A 19,447-nucleotide genomic window follows, 5' to 3' on the forward strand; every position below is an offset into this window, starting at 1 on the left:
TGGGCGGAGGGGGGTCTCGCCCAGTTGTAGGGCTACCACTGCTCTCGTGTACAAGTACAACTGTTGATACGTATCGTGTATCATGACGAGGTATGCGTATGTGCTGTGTAGTTATTTGGGCTAAGCCAAAATGATTAACTGTGTAATTCGATCCCGATTCGAGTGTTCAAGGACTAGTCGTGTCATCTGAAACCTCAAAGAATCAATCACTTACCAGTGAGTGCTGTGTTTTAAGCTTCTCGTAAGGAATATCGTATTATGGTAAGCGGCTTTGAATCACTCAAGTTAAATGCATTACCAATATCACATCAGAAATATTCGTATTCGCGATTTAGGAGAGTCACGTCGGCCTTAGCGGCGGTGTCCGAATTCGGCTTCTTCCACAAAACCAGCGCCAGGAGCATGAACAGACGGAACGATGGCTCGTGTACGGGGTTACCGCAGCGGAACAGCGATCCTCATAACAGTTTTGGCTGATGCTTACACACCAGATTATTCGCGGCACCGAATTGAACGGTTGTCGATAGTAAGATGGGATTTGGGTGATAACGGTCGACTTGGTTTAACCCCGGACTTGCAGATTGCGAGACCATTGCTAGTATTTCATATTGGGCTGTGACGGCTATCGTGGTCGTTAAGTGCTCAATGACTAGATTGCGCCTTGTGTTGATTGATCAGAGAGAAGCAGACATGGCAGTGCATGTATGACATCGGTTTTCAAGCTGGGGGACGGGAAAGTATCTGAAGGTGGCGCGAAGTCACAGTTAACTGAAAATTTTTCGCGCTCCGCCCGATTTCCCTCCAGCTTATGGTGATTACTCTGTCTCTTGTACTAATTTGGTATTTGAGAACTCTCTCATCAACAGCCATAACCTTTAATGCCATCAAACTATCCCTTGGGATGGCGAGCATTCTGATTTATCTCTTTAATATTTTGTGATATCATAAGGAAGGGGGGCGCGGAATTTTTCACCATCAAAAAGGAAGCGTGTTTAAAAACTTTGAGAACTACTGCTGTATCACAATGCGGTTCTCAACTCCACATTGTCATCGTCATTATCGGCGAGAAATCGCTTCGAAATGACATTGCTGTCGTTAAAATGCATTCGTTAATTACGATTTATTCCTTGAATAATTAAATAAATGGGCGAATAATCTATCGATTCAGCAATCCGGCCCGCCAAGTAGGGGAGATGTGGTACCGATGGATCACTGGGACCGAAAATACTTTGAAAATTCTCTATGATAATTCCATGATTACACTCCGTGAACTTGTCTACAATAGCATGCTGGCAAAATCTTTCCTCACATACAAAAAAAATCGACGAGCGCGAGCTATGGGGTCTCTCACAGATGTTTTTTGTTTTGGGGGGTGTAAACTAAATTTAGATCGACATATACATTTTTCTTTTTAACCTTCAACACGAACAAACCAGCAATCATTTTTATTGTGAAGTGTAGGGCTTGTATCAGGCTATACAATGGCACCTATTATTTTTTCAGTACCTTCCTTGAGTGGAATTTTTTTCGATTCATGTGTAAAATTCGTAGGGTGGGGACCGATGATACAATAGCCAAATCAAGCAAAATAATCAAGCATACTAATCATGAAACAAATGAAACATGCCTACGTACAGAAATTCTTTATGTAATAATTGCATATGATGTTTTATCGCTATAACGAGGTATTTGGAAGTCATACTGTCGATTTCCGGGCAATATGTATGTACCCTCAAATTTATAGGTTCGAGCCTAAATCGAAACGTGATTTTATGACAACATTTGAATTATTATTTATTCTATTTTTTGACATTTGCGACCAAACATTCTTCTTTGGCGTGCTGTAGCTTAAATTATAATACTGAGCAAGAATAGTTGTCACATCTGACTTTTTTAGGGTATATGTGTCGTAGGTCCCCGGGTCGTGTGCCATTGGACCCACCGGGTGGGGACCGATGATACGTTCGAGCAACAAATTTTGAACGTCCATAAATATTTTTTGAAAAGACGGATATTCAAGTATATGTGCGCGATAGGTAGAGCTTGTATCAAAGTGCTGAGCCAGCAAAAGATCTGCTGTTTTCGGCTGAACGTTTTGGGGCCAGCGAACATTTTCCAATTTTTTATCCATCGGTACCACATCTCCCCTACCTAATTTTCCTATATCCGGCCCGCCGACTGGAGAAGTTGCCCGCCCCTGGCCTATCAGGTATACGGTATTCTCCACCATGTAAGATGAGATCAGTAGCTCGTTACCTTGTGAAATAGTGAATAATAGTATAACTACTAAAAAGTCTATAAAGGTTTCGAATTTTACCCAGGTAATCCAATGGATAACAAAAACCTGTACCCTATTATGGGGTCACGGGGATCCGATGCTAGAGTGTATGAAATGTGGGGTTGTGCATCGTAAATTCCAACCCGCGTCACGGACTAGTCAACACGAAACTCGCAACATGACATCAATACCTTTGGGCAAGTTTCTGGACCTAGCCTATGCATGGTTCGCTAGGTAAACGCAGAATATCATCGCGCACGAAACGCGGACCTTTCGAAATTGCGAGATTTATTTTTATGAGCACCGTATAATTTCACAAAAATTAGATCTGCAGCGTGGAGAAGGGTGTGCCTAACATGCGCGACGCAACATGCGCGACGCAGCATGCGTCGTTTGCGTCGGTATTTAAAGGCATACCGTTTGGTCAACTATACGCTGTGTATAAAATGCAAAGCTGCTGGCAAACGCAAATATACATCCTGGCAATTTTACAATAGATACTAGATAATTCTAGTTGTACAGTCGGACTAATCGTAGACAAATGTAGGAAATGTGAAAACTGATAAATCGCTACTCAAAACATTTGTTGTTCTAAACATAGAAGATATGAGGAAGCTAGAAATTGCCAAGTTTTGTGGTGTTTTGAAATGATGAAAATATTAATAAACTGATATTGATACTGATCCAAGTCAAACCAACTTATAAATGATCTCTATGTTCTAAAATATAATTTCAATCTAACTTGGAAAAAAATTAATCTAAAATTCCAATTCTAATCCAATTTGCAAATAAAGAAAATTTTCTCGTCCCAACTCTGCCGTGTCAAGTTATCTCGGTCAACCCAAATGTGCGAATTGTGATAAACCTCTCATCTCGTACATTATCAATGTACTGTAATGTCATCTGACATCAAATCATTGATGGTTATTGTCATAAGCTGCAAACCAAAAGGTTGCATCAACCCTAATCGCATTGCAACGGTGCTTATTTGTAGGGCTGGGCACAATGATTCGAGTACTCGAATCTGAATCGAGTATCAATTTCAATGATTCGAGTCGAGTAGTAAAATACGATTTTTTCGAGTACTGAAATTATACGCTTCTCGCAACTGAAAGTTAAAGTACCAACGAGAATTATAGTTTCCATACTATTTTTCACTGAGGAAGCCTTGAAACCTTGATTCGCCGTGTCGCAGCATACGAGACATAGTACAAAGCTACGAACGTTACTGGAATAGCATATTTCCGAAGTCGTGATCATCCCACAACATTGTCAAGAAGTGCAATGAAATCGGTATGGTCGAAAAAATACCTAAGTATCTTTAATGTGACGTAAAACAGGCATTTTATCCTTTGTGGTGGCATAAAAGGTACATATCTTAACTTTGACATATTACATTATGTTATGACGTCATAATGAGTGATACTCGAATACTCGACTCGACTCGAAGCGTAATACGTGATTCAGAATCGAATCACTCAGGTACTCGATTTTGCCCAGCCCTACTTATTTGTCACCGAGACTGTATCGTACAGTAACTTAGCACGCCAAACCTCTGTTGCGAGGGATACGTTTTCTGCGTCAGCGTACGCCATATCATAATCAGTCGGTACGAATTGGAAACATAAGAACGCGACGTTCTCGTGATATTCAGTAGCTATGAATTCAATACCGTAAATAATAATTTGTTCGCCGAATGAAAAAATTGATTTTCATACTTATAACTATAGGCTAGATAGGCTTAACTAGGTTACCTATTTGCATCCGATACGAGTGTACACACACCCCGAGTGACGAGTGTGTAATAACTAGGGCCATTTTTATATGACCTTAAAAAATCAATTATATGACTTTATTTTATGGAAAATATGACTTTATATGACTTTATGTGAAAATAGTGTATTTTTACATGTAACCGACGTCACTCATGGAACTGACGAGTAAAACAAACACAACATAGCAGTAATACGCATCCATTTTTATTTTAAACCACTATTGTAGTACAGTTTCATGTTGTGTGGAATGTTGGAGTCTTTGAAGTGACAATTTGGACGTAAAATGACTTTAGTAAGGAAATGAGCGCTCTGCGGTTTTGCATACAGCGCTGGTGAAATGTCTTGCCTTTGTAGCTCCATAATTTGTTTCACATCGTTTTTGTCCACTCGCTTCTTAATGTAATTTTTGAGCTCAAGCGGATCTCTTCTGAAATCAAGGGCATTTAGATCAGCAGTAGCCTCTCTGATGGTGTACGTACGTCGTACAACTTTCCATTTTCTGTATCAAGTTTGAAGCATTGTTGCAGTTGAGGCATATTTCGGTGACCAATTATTTATTATCGTGGTGCCCATTGTAAGTACCATTTTATTCAAATCCAAATGTATTTGTATATAACTAGATCAAGATAGAGCTTTTTAGCCTGCCTACCCACTGACTGAACTCCAAATGACGTCCTACTTCAGTGCACAGAAGTAAAACAGATTGTGTAGCAACACAATGCAATGTGTGACCTCATAATGCAATGTGTGACCTCATAGGTCTGTGACTGTAATGTGATGTAGGCTAACCTTACAGCTTGCCTTCGTTCAATCAGAAATTGCCCTACTTTCTTAGTGCTTTGCTTATTTGCTTCACCGTCTACATTGGCACTTTTTATTTAAAGTATATACAACAATATGACTTTATAACTCAAATATGACCTAACAAGGAAAATATGACTTTATATGACTTTATAACTTTCTTAATATACCCCATAGGGACGTGGTTTTCGCATTACAATTGATTTCACGACTTCCTGATGCATAGAAAAAAATATGACTTTAATGACTTTAAATGGCCCTAGTAGGGCCATTTTTATATGACCTTAAAAAATCAATTATATGACTTTATTTTATGGAAAATATGACTTTATATGACTTTATGAGAAAATATTGTATTTTTACATGTAACCAACGTCACTCATGGAACTGACGAGTAAAACATACACAACATAGCAGTAATACGCATCCATATTTATTTTAAACCACTGTTGTAGTACAGTTTCATGTTGTGTGGAATGTTGGAGTCTTTAAAGTGACAATTTGGACGTAAAATGACAGTAGTAAGGAAAATGAGCGCTCCACAGACGCTGATGTGGGTTGACACTTCTGCAGTTTTGCATTCAGCGCTGGTGAAATGTCTTGCCTTTGTAGCTCCATAATTTGTTTCATATTGTTTTTGTCCACTCGCTTCTTAATGTAATTTTTGAGCTCAAGCGGATCTTTTCTGAAATCAAGGGCATTTAGATCAGCATTAGCCTCTCTGATGGTGTACGTACAAATTTCCATTTTCTGTATCAAGTTTGAAATATTGTTGTAGTGGAGCCATATTTCGGTGACCAATATTCTTCGATTATTTATTATCGTGGTGCCCATCGTAAATACTATTTTATTCAAATCCAAATGTATTTGTATATAACTAGACCAAGATAGAGCTTTTTAGCCTGCCTACCCACTGACTGAACTTCAAATGACGTCCTACTTCAGTGCACAGAAGTAAAACAGATTGTGTAGCAACACAATGCAATGTGTGACCTCATAATGCAATGTGTGACCTCATAGGTCTGTGACTGTAATGTGATGTAGGCTAAATTTACAGCTTGCCTTCGTTCAATCAGAAACTGCCCTACTTTCTTAGTGCTTAATTGCTTCACCGCCTAAATTGGCACTTTTTATTTAAAGTATACAACAATATGACTTTATAACTCAAATATGACCTAACAAGGAAAATATGACTTTATATGACTTTATAACTTTCCTAATATACCCCATAGGAACGTGGTTTTCGCGTTAAAATTGATTTCACGACTTACTGATGCATAGAAAAAAATATGACTTTAATGACTTTAAATGGCCCTAGTAATAACCAATGTTGAATGCCGATTGATCATAATAATCACAAGCGTAAGTGATTGCAGTTCAAAATAAGATGGGGGGAGCACAACCTCAAGGTATTGTGTGGTGAGACACGCTATGTTCATTGTTCATATTGAAATAAAGCTAAACCTTTCCGGCTGACACTCGTCGGGGTAATCGTCAGCAACTATAGTAGAGAATTTGAAAATAACATTATATATTAATCGTATAAATATATGAGTGTCAGCCGAAAATATTCGGGTTTGTGTCAATATGAATATATTTTTCAATCGTATACTCAAAGTCCTGTACCTCTAAGGGTGTTAATATTCTAATATGAAAGCACGGTTTAGTACAGGTCATGAAAGCCGAACGTTACAACTCACCCTGCTATCCAGGTTTCCGTTCTCGTCTGTGTCGTACAGCTTGAACACAACTGTAAAAGCGGTTCTATTTTAAGCACGCTCACGTCCATATTTAGACGCGGAATACGCACATTGCAGTTTATCTTCGGGCCTGTTTCCTTCCAGCAACGATAAGTAACACACGATGTCTTTGAGATGGACGAATTCTTCGTCCGAGGGTACTTGGTCTGGGTTGCTGGAACGCGCCGTGGTGTCGACGGGTCGCGCGATCGATATTGAAGTCGACCGCGAGGGCAATTAAACTGAAATTTTACATGTTTTATGTAGGGGCGGAAGCTGGAATAAGATGCGCATTGCGCAATATAGGCACTGTTTCACAGGAGTGCCAAAAAACTAATGTCATAATACATTGCATAGACTCTTGGAGGTATAGTACTTCAACACACCATTGAAGAGTATATTCATATTGAAAACTATGTTCGGCTGACACTCGTCAGTGGTAATCGTCAGCAACTATAATTGAAATTGGTGATGCGATTGGTGAATACCATGTTCTTTCCAATTCTCTACTAGTTGCAGACTATTCTATTACCCCTGACGAGTGTCAGCCGAAAATATTTGGGTTCGTATCGATATGAATATACCATGCCATTCAAATGTATAATACACGGTGAATAATACAGCCACGCGCGGAGTACTGGTGTCGGAAATTGACATTGGCGTGACATTTGATTCTTCCAGCCAGATATAACAATCGTTTTAACGAAGTTGACTAAATTCCAGTGAATCAACGTCATAATTTCTTTGATTACTTAGTAATGTCTTTACCCACACGCTATCACAGGATCGTCTCAAGGTGAAAACCAGTTGACAATTCATCACTTTCCCTTCAGGCACGCGCCCGGAACAAGGTATTTGGTCGAGGCGAAGTGACGAAATCTGCCACCACTGTTATTTTATAAAATGGTTGAAATTTCGAATTGTAATAACTTTGCTTCTACTGGTTGGAAATGAGGCGAATCTGGCGTGCGGCGTTCTATAAGCGACCTGACATTTTAATAAGTAGAGAGTAGCACTGTCCTAATGCGCATACACTACACATATTGTTGATAATGTATACAGGTTGTACAAATGTCGATTCCAGTTGACAGACTAATACTACGCGCACTGTGTCGGCCGTTGGATTATATCATCACAGGATTCGCCTTTGTACGGTTATCGGTTATGTATACGAAGACGTGTCGAAGTAGGTACAAAGCTTTCGATTACATCTCGTGTGGCCAAATATCACGAAATTTTGTTCGGTATTATGGCATTACTGCTTTCCGTGAGGGCTTGATTTATGAATGAATCGACCGACCGGTGTAGTCGGGATTGAAATAGGATTGCCACAAATACCCTGTATGTGTTCATGGCCTTACGCGTAACATTCTATGTAATCCCAAGACGTAACCCAAATCCCGTTACAAACATAAACGATTCTCAGCCGTCCAAATTATATAAATTGCAGCGTACAGGTTCGAATTACGAATATCGAACGTTAGTCAGGGTGTTCAGTACTGACATGGATCGCATATACTGATAACATTATTACGGTAGATATCGGCTTTTGCAATAATGACTGCCTACACTGCATATCAAGTTCGAAACATACAGTTGAAGAGACTATGTGCGGTACTGAACTTCAATATACTATTGAATAATATATTCATATTGAAATAAACCAGACAAACTAGTTGCTGACGGCTACCCCTGACGAGTGTCAGCCAAAAATATCCGGGTTTATTTCAATGTGAATATATTCAAGGCCGTAAAATGTTGCATATGAACAACACAACAGATCCCTACATGTACTGTACCTCAGGCGCACGTACATTTCAACAGCTACAGACGACTGTGGGCGCACGATTTCCAACGAATTCGCATTAAACACGGCAGCTGGTAATTCGCATCATTAAATAACGACCACGCGACCCTTTGATTTGCTTCAGCACATGAAATAAGTTGTCATTATTCGGAGACCGACGGCGCTATACATTAAGGCTAGCGAGCGCACTTTTGGCTAATCGAGCCCGTGGGAAAAGTCGAGAAATAGCACACACTTGAGATGACAGCAACGTGACGTCACTGCGATGCATATCTCGCTCGAAGAATGCGAACAGTGGAAGGTCAGCTACACGACTTTCGATGTAGTTGCATAGGGTCGATCATGGGCGATTATATGAGGATTCGTTACGTCACAGCGATGCAATCCAGTCTTCCCATCACATGGCGTAGTAGAGTTATCACGACAAAATCAATGCACAAATGAATGAATGGGCAATTGGACATATGTTTATACAGCGATATTGATGGCATGGGGTATATAGTATGGTCTGTCGTATAAACGCAGTGTTGGGGAAACCTATCAACGGAGATTGGGACTATTCACGACTACAGCTGGGGCGCAGTTAGAAGACAAACTAGGGGTATGGGAAGACGAAACAAATGTGTAGTTATAATTCTAATTGTCGGCTAGAACGCTGAAACTCCGGCAACAAAAACGAGTCTTATATACGTGAACACTGAACAGGGACGATATCGATAGGACATCGCAGCACATTCATAGTTGCCATCGAGGTTCACTGAAGATTTCACTCTTGTGAATAATTCAAATCATCGACGCGTTGCGGAAGAACGGACTTTATCTTGTAACATCTTTGACATTTACAATATCAACCTAGTGCTGACTATTATTTATGATCAAAAGATACCATATGCAGCAGTTTATATGAATACGCCGATATGGATTCCGACGCCAGTCCCGACGCGTGAAGACTGATATGTAGGGTTGAATTTAAAAAATATATCAACATAAAACTAATAAGGTCCTTGTTTGAAACATGTTTTTATTGTTGTAACCACGACGTCACGAATTGTTAATTGCGAGGTCACAGTGGGTCGGCATGAACAATTGAAATTATTCCGTGAATGTGGATCCTAAGACGTAAAAGGCTTCCGACCCCTGCCACAAACGGACCAAAAATATCTTCAACCAGGACCACATCGTTTTGTAGGAGGTCATCATCATCACAAAATCCATTCCGTACCAATGGTATGTATCTACAAGCTATAACTGTCGAACCGATGGCGATTTCGACGGTTCAAACCATTCCATATCCAATACGTCAAACGTACCGGGTGTAAATATACATGCTTTTTCGGAAGTATTTACACACAATTATGGCATAATTTATAGATCGTTTGAAAACAAATGCCTTGGCCGTGGTTATGCTTGTCACATTGTATCAAAGTTAACCATGGCCGAGATAGGACCGAAAGGAAATGAAAACTTTACCTTTGCAAAAAATCTTCATCTCGCAAAATGTTTAAAATGGAGATAAGCTACTGTGATTCCGTACAGTAAATAGAGATCTAGTATTTTTCAAAGAAGTCAAGAGTATATTGGCGTAACATCCCATGCGGCGATGCTGATGGTCACTGACCAGTGCACAAACCTGATGGTACAGTCAGTGATCGATTTTTCGTTTCACTATTGTCGGCCGTCTTCTTGACAACGTTATCGTTCGAGTCCTCGATTGTGACGGACGGCTCATCCCCAGAAGCGGGCGGGCGGAGGGAGTTGGCTTTTCCGTCCACCTCTGGAAGTGAAGGGATGGTAAAAAGAAACTGTTTCGTTTCGCCTTATAGGCGACAACGACAACAAATCATACCTATAGCGCGTCTCTGTATTAATAAATGATGGGTTCTCGTTCAATTATCGATATCTATGACGTGAACGTGACAAACGCTTCACTATAGGATAAAGGTGGTTAAAGTGGTCATTTCGTTGGTAGTCAAGATTAAGTAACAAAATCTGTACTCACGGACAAGCAGAAATATATATTTCAAAGTAAGTAAAAAGTATGTATGCTGAGCCTAGTTATTACCAAAGAAAACTGAGAAATGTGAAGTAGAAATGGTCTAACCAAATCATAACCATTAGAGTAAGTAGCGTGCCTATACTTGAGTACTCCCAATAATAAGGAGTTATTCGTTACTGACCAGATTACTATAGCGCGCACGCATATAGTTGGGCAGAGATCAAACTTTAGCTATATAATTCTAGATGTCTAATTAGATTATTGGGAGGGAAATGCCGGTAACCCAATTGTAATCTAATCTGTGAAATGTTTCTATGCCCTAATATAAAATCTTTATCTAATTTCTGGTTTTACTAAAAGTGTTACAGGATAACTGTATGGTGCGAAACGAGCCAGGCTTGGTGTACAGACATTAGTCATTCTCATGCTTACGATAATGAACTCTGATTTGATATGAACTGAACTTGATTTTTGTTGTGTTTCTTTCTTATTTGGAAATTATTTCCATTTCCAATTTCTTTTTGCGAATTCAGTAATGGTAATTATAATTGAAATAGTTGAAAATTTCCAAGTCGCAAAACTATGGAGTACTTGCTTCTGGCAAGACAAAAATGCCCGATGTCATATCTTCATGACGAGAGCAATAAATCATTGGAGACGCGGCTGTGGGCAATGTAAGGTCAAAGTGAGGGGGGCGAAGTAGAATCGACAGGAAGAGGTTTCGAAATATCAAGGAAACTAAGTTTCGTGCGTGAACAGCATCGGAAATAAATCACTAAAGCCGACTTCTTGAAACCAAAGCCAGAATATTGTGAGAATGTTTTAAATTATGCATCAGGGTCAGTAAGGTGGTTAATCTCTGTATCTGCTAATACGTGGCGTGCCCGACAGCGCTTACCAGCACGATAGACACCACCGCCAATCCAAATCGCCATTCCCAATCTAACGGCGGCTTATTTGTAACAGTATATCTGTCGCCAGATGTATCAACGCAGCGCGCGGTAGTAAACACAACACATTCACAAGCAAATGAATTCATCAAAAACAACATGCACTCTGACAGCGTTCGGTAAATACTCTATCATCAAGCCGCTGTCGTCATATCCGTATTGTCCTTGCAAAGGAGCATATTGTTTCTATCTGATGAGCGAGTGACGCTATGCAATTATATCCTCGAGAGATAGAGTTTCATCACCTGCGACTTTCGACCGGACGTACTTCACGCTGTTTGTTGGTACAATCTCGTAAGGTTATTACGCGCTGATACCGGTGGCTAAGATCTGCTATTTCCCGGTTCGTCACGGTAGCGCCTCTCGACTGTTATTGCTACTAGGCCTCACAATGATTCGAGTGCGCGAACCTGAATCTAGTAATAATTCTAATAAGTCGGGTCGAATAGTAAGAGACGGTTTATTTGAGTATACTAAAATTTTACGCTGCTTGCCACTAGGACGAGAATTATAGTTCCGATACTATCATCCACCGTGGAAGGTAGCAAACCTCGATTGGTCGTATTGCAGCATATACGCAACATGTAGTACTAAGCTACGCACGTTAGTGGAAACAACATATCTGTGGAGTTGTGATAAACCCGCAGTATTGACACAAAGTTCTGTGAAACCATCGAATATTAACTTGGAATGGCAACGACCGATTTTGCAGCTTCGTTCCGCTACGCTTGAAGCTGTAATCCGAATTGTTTTGCGGCAGCGACTGTAGGATTTCTAGCAATCCAAAAGTTATCTTCCATAGCGCAGAATTTACTGAATCTGGTCTTGATCCAAATCTACTGTCGCACCGATTCCGAAAATATAAAGTTTGGGAACCACTGCTCCAGTTGTCTTATTAGACGAATTTTCGGGAAATGCCTCTAATCTCATTCTGATCTAATTTGTGAAATATTCCTATGCTCCAATTGTAATTCTAATCTAATTTCTGTTTTTTCTGAAAATGCTGCAGTTTCGCGCTGCAATGTAGCGCGAAACGAGTCAACCTTGGTGTGCAGACATCTGCCATTCTCGTGCTTGCGTGGTACGAACTCGATTTTTGTGGTATGTCTTTGTAATTCGGAATTTCAATCAATTTCCATGTTTTTGAGGTTTCAGTAATTCAGTAATTCAATAATTAGGATCTAATTCGGAAAATATGTACAGCTATATTTCTGCTTCAAGTCTAATTCGGAAAATACTGTGCAGCTGTAATTGTAATTCGCATCTAATTTGGAAAAATTTAAAGTTTCATGGTTGTCAAGCTCTGCAATCAGTACACCAATCAGAGACGCACAGTCCCTGCGGTATAAACTCTATTTTTACAACCAAATATTCTTATCTGCGTCATCGCCCTTGAATAATGGATGTTACGGGTGATGTAGGGATATCTCCGCGAATTTAGCGCCGTGCGATACAGGCGACGAACACGGTAGGCGGAATGACAAACCCTGGATTACTCCATCGATATAGGATATAGATATGGGAGCACGCTGTGAATCCATATATGTGTACCGCCCTTTGGGTGTGAAAACACTCTACTCGCCAAAACTGTAGTATACAGCTGGCGCGTGTCAACAATTTTTGAACGGAAGCTGGGTGCTTAACGACCGTATTGCGCGCGTAGAGAGACACAGTATTTGCGGAAGTTCGTTCCCAGTCTTTACTGTATGGTAGCGTATTGAGATTCCGAAGCTATGTGCTCTCTGGTGGCAAATTTATTTTCGGAAGCATTACCTGGTCGATGAACATTAAACGCTAACGAGGCTGGATGAAACGGCTAATCGTGTCTGTAACACGCAGTAATCCTACTGTGAAGGCGCAAGCGATTCGCCCATACACACTGCATAAATGGGTGTAAAATAGGAGCTTTTATAAGAATTCCACCATACAGTACAGAGTGAGGTGAAATATATTGACATTGAGATGTATTCAATCTTGCTTTCACACCCATCCACAGAGTGAAACCGATTCAAATACACCAAACCTTATGGAAGTGTATGTTTGTTTGATGTTCATCGTGTTTCGGCTACATTGGTCATTTTACACCAGGCTAATATTCTTTATATTGATTCCGTATTTACCGACTTGTAGCACGGCCCACTTCTAGGCTTTTATAAAACACCGCTTGCGCGGATGACATGGCGTGGAGGAGCCTAGATAAACCTCCAACACTTGGGTACAGGAATTCTGGAGTCGACCTCGGTCGGACTAGAACCAGTAGCCCATTGGTGTTGAAGCGGTGAACCATATACCAACACGCTATCTCGCCACATCTAGGGGTGTAATGGATCCTGCGCACGGTACTGTACAAACGTTATGCGCCCTTTTGAGGTCGTGCAAGAAACCCCCACCCACCCCACCATGGAGATAGCTCTGTTAAAATTGGTGTGCCCGACTTCTTTTCATCCATTGGAATGAGCGTGAAAGCAAGGAATCATGCCACACTTTCATTTGTCTGTCTTGCAGTCAACTTGTATCAAAATACCCCAACCTAGTTTGTCTCAACAGAAGGAGTTCTCGTACCAACTAAAAGCAGTAGGCTACATTGAGCGTAAGCCATCTCGACACGATTTTTGATAAACAATTTTCTTTCCAATTCTCTTCTAGTTGCTGACGATTACCCCTGACGAGTGTCAGCTGAAAATATTCGGGTTTATTTCAATATGAATATACAATTGTACCTATGCCTATGCCGAGTTTAATATTTAAAACAGGGTTTGGAGTTTAACTTCATATCCAAGGCCAAATCTGAACTAATCCGAACCGCAGCTTCATATCCGGTGTTTACAAACGTATACTTGATCACTATAATCTAGTCTCAAGATACAAGACCCATATTTTATCGCGAACTGATACAATCTCAACACAAGGTCGGCACCCGCTTACCATATGACTTTGTTTCCTGCTTTTATTTCAACACCAAGCAGTTTTGTGCTCCAGGTAAGCCGCTTGTACTTCACCGAATACGATAATGTGTCAGGTACAATTACGCTATCGAGGTGTCAACACAATTACATTCCCACTCATAAATAGGTCTGGGCAAAATCGAGTACCTGAGTGATTAGATTCTGAATCAAGTACCATACCTATCTAATCTTAGATACGTATTCTTGTGGTAACTAATTATTTCGTCGCGGGCCGGACGATTTCGCTGGGCGGGCCGGATCCGGCCCGCGGGCCGCAGGTTGCCGATCCTTGTACTAGACTACTAGAGCACTAGATAATGAGTTTGAGTATCTGCATAGTATGAAATATTATTCATAATGGCGTTCTATTTCTGAGTTCGTCATTAGATATCCAAGAAAACTGCTATGGCATACCGCTTGGTCCAAATAGCTTTATATACATGGTCATGTAACGCGAGAATACAGTCGTTCGTGGACCTATGTCGACGAAACCCACTCTGATGGTGGTTCAACAAATTGTTTTTAGTGAGCCACCATTCTAAACGATTTGCAACCATCCGCTCCATCGTTTTACACATGTTGCTGGTGAGTGAGATAGGACGATAAGAGGATGTCTTGGTTTCATCTTTACCTTGCTTAAGTATGGGCACAACAATTGAATGCTGCCACGATTCGGGACAAGAACCAACTGCCCAAATGTTATTGATGGCTGATAGCATGACCAACTGACTTTCCTCGTCCAGGTGCTGCAGCATCTGATAGCAGATTCTGTCCGCTCCCGGAGAAGTGCTTTTGCGATTATTTATTGCACGTTTCATTTCTACCATATTGAATGGCGCGTTTACTCCGAGTGTTCGGGTATTATTTTCAACAGGAGGCGAGTGTTCGGGTATTATTTTCAACAGGAGGCAACGAAAGATTGGATTCCATTAAAGTTCGCCGATGAAGGAATTGGTAATCTAAATTATTGTTGCTGCTGGTTTCAGCAAAACTATTTGCGAGAGCATTGGCCTTGTCCTTGCTGTCAGTCAGATGGTTGTCAAGATGATTGAGTACACGGATATGGTTCCAGGATCCGCTGTACCCGTTAATCGACCGCACGACACGCCACACTTGGTACAACTTAGAATTGTGATCAAGAGAACTACAGAAGTTATCCCAGTAGGATTTTTTGGCTGAAAGTATGATCCTTCTAGCGTCTGCTCGCCTTCGTTTGAAGACTACGATATCTTCCATTCTGAATGATCGCTTCAATTTGCAGAAGGCCGCCCGTTTCCGGCGAACCGCCCTGGAGCAACCCTCATTCCACCATGGGACGGAACTCTTTCCTTTGATATGTTTTGTTAGGGGTATGCTTTCGGTCGCGGCTTTGATTGTCGAGTTGCTGATCTTTTCTATAGTTATCTCGTCTAGATTTTTAAAGTATTGCGAACATAGCTTTTGAAAAACGTCCCAGTTGGCTTTCTTGAAAGACCAAGACCGGTAATGGAATTCATCCCCGTGACTGGATAACTGCAAGTCGTTCATAACAACAAAATGGTCGCTCCCCAATAGTTCGTCCGTCACCGAGGTCACAACCTTCGGGGCGATATCTCTGGATGCAATGCATAGGTCTAAAAGTAAAGTCCGTGTGGTACTCGATACGGAGATTTCAATACGAGTTGGCGTTGTTGTATTGATAACAACCAAGTCATTATCGTCTATTATTGAGTGAAGATGACGACCATTCGTATTGATGGCACCACTGCTCCATATTGGATGGTGAGAATTGAAGTCACCCAACAGGATCGTTCTCGAGTTGCACTGCGCAAAGCATCGCTCGAAGAGAGCGTGTGAAATTGCTCGATTCGGTGGGATGTACACGTTAATTATTTTCAAATCGTGCAATTTGATAATCTGGGCCTCTATAGGATAAATGTTGTCTATGGGGACTTCGAAGAAAGACAGGTCTTGTCTGGCAAAGATACATACACCACATCCGTGCTGGTCTCGATCTTTTCTAATAAGTTTGTAATTCGCAATTCTGGGAGTGTACTTATCGATCAGGTGCGTTTCCTGCAGGGCAATGATGTCGGGCATTTTGTTAAGATTTTCCAAGTAATATTTCAATTCGTGGATTTTCCGATATATCCCTCTACAGTTCCATTGCATGATTCTTATCGACATTGTGTTCCGTTACTCGATACATTGGAGTCAGTAATAGATGAACTATTGTGAGTTGCCATGGCACTCGGTTTGGTAGTAGAGGCAATAGATCAGAGGTCTCAAACTCAAATGAGCTCGCGGGCCATTTCCTAGTTTTTGATGACGCCGCGGGCCGCAGCATCAATAATCGGGATATTCAATGTATATAGGTTTCAACTTGGCCGTATTTGACGGGTCCTTGCAGACAGGCATTCCACAGACATCGTGAAAATGAGATTTACTATTGCATTATTCACGCTTTACACGAAATAAAATCACATTTTCAAATATTTGAATAATTTTTTTGTGCCGGGCATACTTTTTCTAATTAATAAGTTAAAAATATAATACGAGAGGATGCATCATGACATCGTAGAACTGTCGGGTTATAATAGTGCAGCTAGTGGACCTTTGACGTGCCACAACTTGATGTAGTATATTTTAAAATAGACTGAAGATTGATCTGATGTCAGAGCATTTGAGCGGTGTAGCCTAATCCTGGTTTTGATAAAGTCGAGATAAATGTAGGCTATTGTTATTGTCATTGCCAAAGTCAAATTAAATCAGCGTTATATTTTGCCTTCGGTTATTATTGGAAAATATAAATAACAACTTGAATATAATAATTATTGAGCCACAGTAATAGCATTGCTTCTTAGCCTTTTTAGCGATCGTACCCCTTGTGCTTCCAATGAGATTTCTCGTAGCGCCTGTCCATTTTCAACAAAATTTCTGATGGTACCTATATTAAAATCAGAAAGCCCATTCACACAAGATTATTTTCCAGTTGAATAAATTGGCCAGCATATAGGCCTAATTCCACAATGCATCCCGCACACCCTGATGTGGTGCTTAGTACCACGATGGGGTCTACGGACCCTGGTTAAGAACCCCTGGAATAGAAATGTCCAATCGGCGAATAATTCATGGGTGTTACAGCTGTAGAGCGAAGTGCTACCCTACTCGCCTACGATAATAACATGGACATAGAGAACAAACAACACCCAGCATGTAACCAACTATATGTCACGCGAGTCATAGAATGCCAATGGTTGCCATACTGACCTGATTAGATAGGCAGCGCAAGCTACGTACCTTTTGATATATTACTATTCTCCATGACAGTTTCATAGATTGTTGCGCCCGTAGGATTAACAAGTCACCGTTTCGATTCACAAGTCCTTGTCTGATTTTAACGTTTGATCCGACACAACTCGAGTCATTTTTATTTAATCACTCAGTCAATTTAAAACCGAGTCATTTTACGAGAAGGTCGCACCAAACCAAATAACAATTTTAAGTCACGAATCATCAACGGGTTCTATCGTGATGAACTAGAAATGTGACGTAATAGCTGATCTTCTACCTCATGGTAGCTTTTAAAAGTGATGTGATAGCGAAGTTTGTTGAGATCCCAGTGATTTTTATAGTAGTTTTAGATTGAACTATAAGCTCTTATATCTAAAAAAAATATATGGCCCTTTAATATATTGTTGAATACTTGTAATTCCAAAATGCCGTCGCGGGCCGCACAAAATGCTCTCGCGGGCCGCATGCGCCCCGCGGGCCGCGTGTTGGAGACCTCTGCAATAGATGGTGTCACCCAGGTGGAGCCATGTGGCTCAAACCGTTGCACGTCAGGGATGGAGATGACCGGTTCTACATTTGAAACTATGGTAGGCCTATTTGGTGTAGTTGCTCTGTTGGCAGATAAGTCCATTGCTACTTGGTTGTTTATTCTGGAAATCGGTATGGATATACCGAGGTTTTCTCCCGCGGACTTCGCGATGATCGTTTCGATATCAACTGTCTTATTCTCTGCAAATGAGAGCAGGGTGTTTTTGATCACTTCTGCAATGAAGGTAAAGAAGGATTCGGTTGGGATCGTTATGTTACCATTTGTTTGGGTAAGGCCTGCAGAGCTCTGTGATTTACTGTGCATGGGGACGGCGTTCGAACCCGCAACGGGCTTCGACGTTCGTTCTGTAGGTGCATGCGCCTCTGTGTTCAGACGTACAGAGCTTCCTAATAGTGTCTCAGCAACTACCGCTTCTATAGGGGCGGTTTTCTGTTCTTCCAATTTACGCGCGTCCCTGTAATTTAACTTATCATTAGCCATAATAGATTGAATTCGCGCCTCTTTCTGAAAACGGGAGCATCCTGCATATCCCGCAGAGTGGGCTAAGCCACAATTGACACAATGTAGTTCATTATTACAATTGTCGTATGTGTGTCTGTTCCCACATTTCGTACATCTCTGCGCGCTCCTGCAATACTTGGCTTTATGCCCGAAACGGTTACAATTGAAACACCGAGTGGGTGGCGGATTATATACCCTGGTCCGGAATCGAAGAAAACCTATTTGCACCACAGTTGGTAGAGTGGGAGACGCAAAACATAAGAGAACAGAGGTACTCTTCGATAGACCTTTTACACCACGATACGGAAAGCGACGCACGAACGTGACACGAGAGTTTTCAAGAGCTTCAAGTATTTCCTGGTCGGATAGATCGATAGGAACATCCGATATGACGCCTCGACTTTCCAATGGTTTGCTACGATATAGCTCTGCTTTGATTTCAATATTAATTTTCCCCTCACCAAGATCGGTGCACGCCAAGAGTTTCGTCACCTGATTTGAGTTAGAGCAAACTACACAAAGGTTTCCCGAGGGAAGAACCTTAATCTCCTTGTACGAACCGCCTATGACTCGCACTAAACTTCGATTGATAGTAATCGGATTGTACCGTCGCAGAGGTTTAGCGATTCCTGAAATAACTCCCGAGGTGTCATCTGGGCAGAGGATAACAGATCCGCTACTCCTGCCTTTTGATGCAGGACCTTCAGCTTCCTCACTAGCTGGGCGCTTATGCCCGCCAGATCCGCTCATCTTAGAACGTCTGGCTACAACTGCGCTTCCCGGCTAGTTTGTAAAGGCTATGCTAGCACCGGTACTCAAGTTTGTTTTTCAG

At 41.2% G+C, this 19,447-nt stretch overlaps 2 long non-coding RNA genes across 2 annotated transcripts in view; both read right to left on the reverse strand.

The window, feature by feature from the left end:
- Positions 1 to 882: 882 nt before the first annotated feature.
- Positions 883 to 19,447, reverse strand: part of LOC145460035 (uncharacterized) — a 102,016-nt gene continuing 83,451 nt past the window's right edge. The window contains exon 2 of the long non-coding RNA XR_013921678.1: positions 883 to 2,202. This is a non-coding gene — a long non-coding RNA (uncharacterized LOC145460035). The remainder of the gene's footprint in view (positions 2,203 to 19,447) is intronic.
- On the reverse strand, positions 6,209 to 14,453 carry LOC145460031 (uncharacterized). The gene is made up of 3 exons (XR_013921677.1): positions 10,031 to 14,453; positions 6,665 to 6,835; positions 6,209 to 6,604 (listed from the first exon to the last, which is right to left on the reverse strand). It is a non-coding gene; the product is annotated as an uncharacterized LOC145460031 (long non-coding RNA).

This window comes from Botryllus schlosseri, unplaced genomic scaffold, assembly GCF_051294905.1.
Source record: "Botryllus schlosseri isolate E-star unplaced genomic scaffold, Bs_hap1 Bs32a, whole genome shotgun sequence".
NCBI classification, from domain to species: domain Eukaryota; kingdom Metazoa; phylum Chordata; class Ascidiacea; order Stolidobranchia; family Styelidae; genus Botryllus; species Botryllus schlosseri.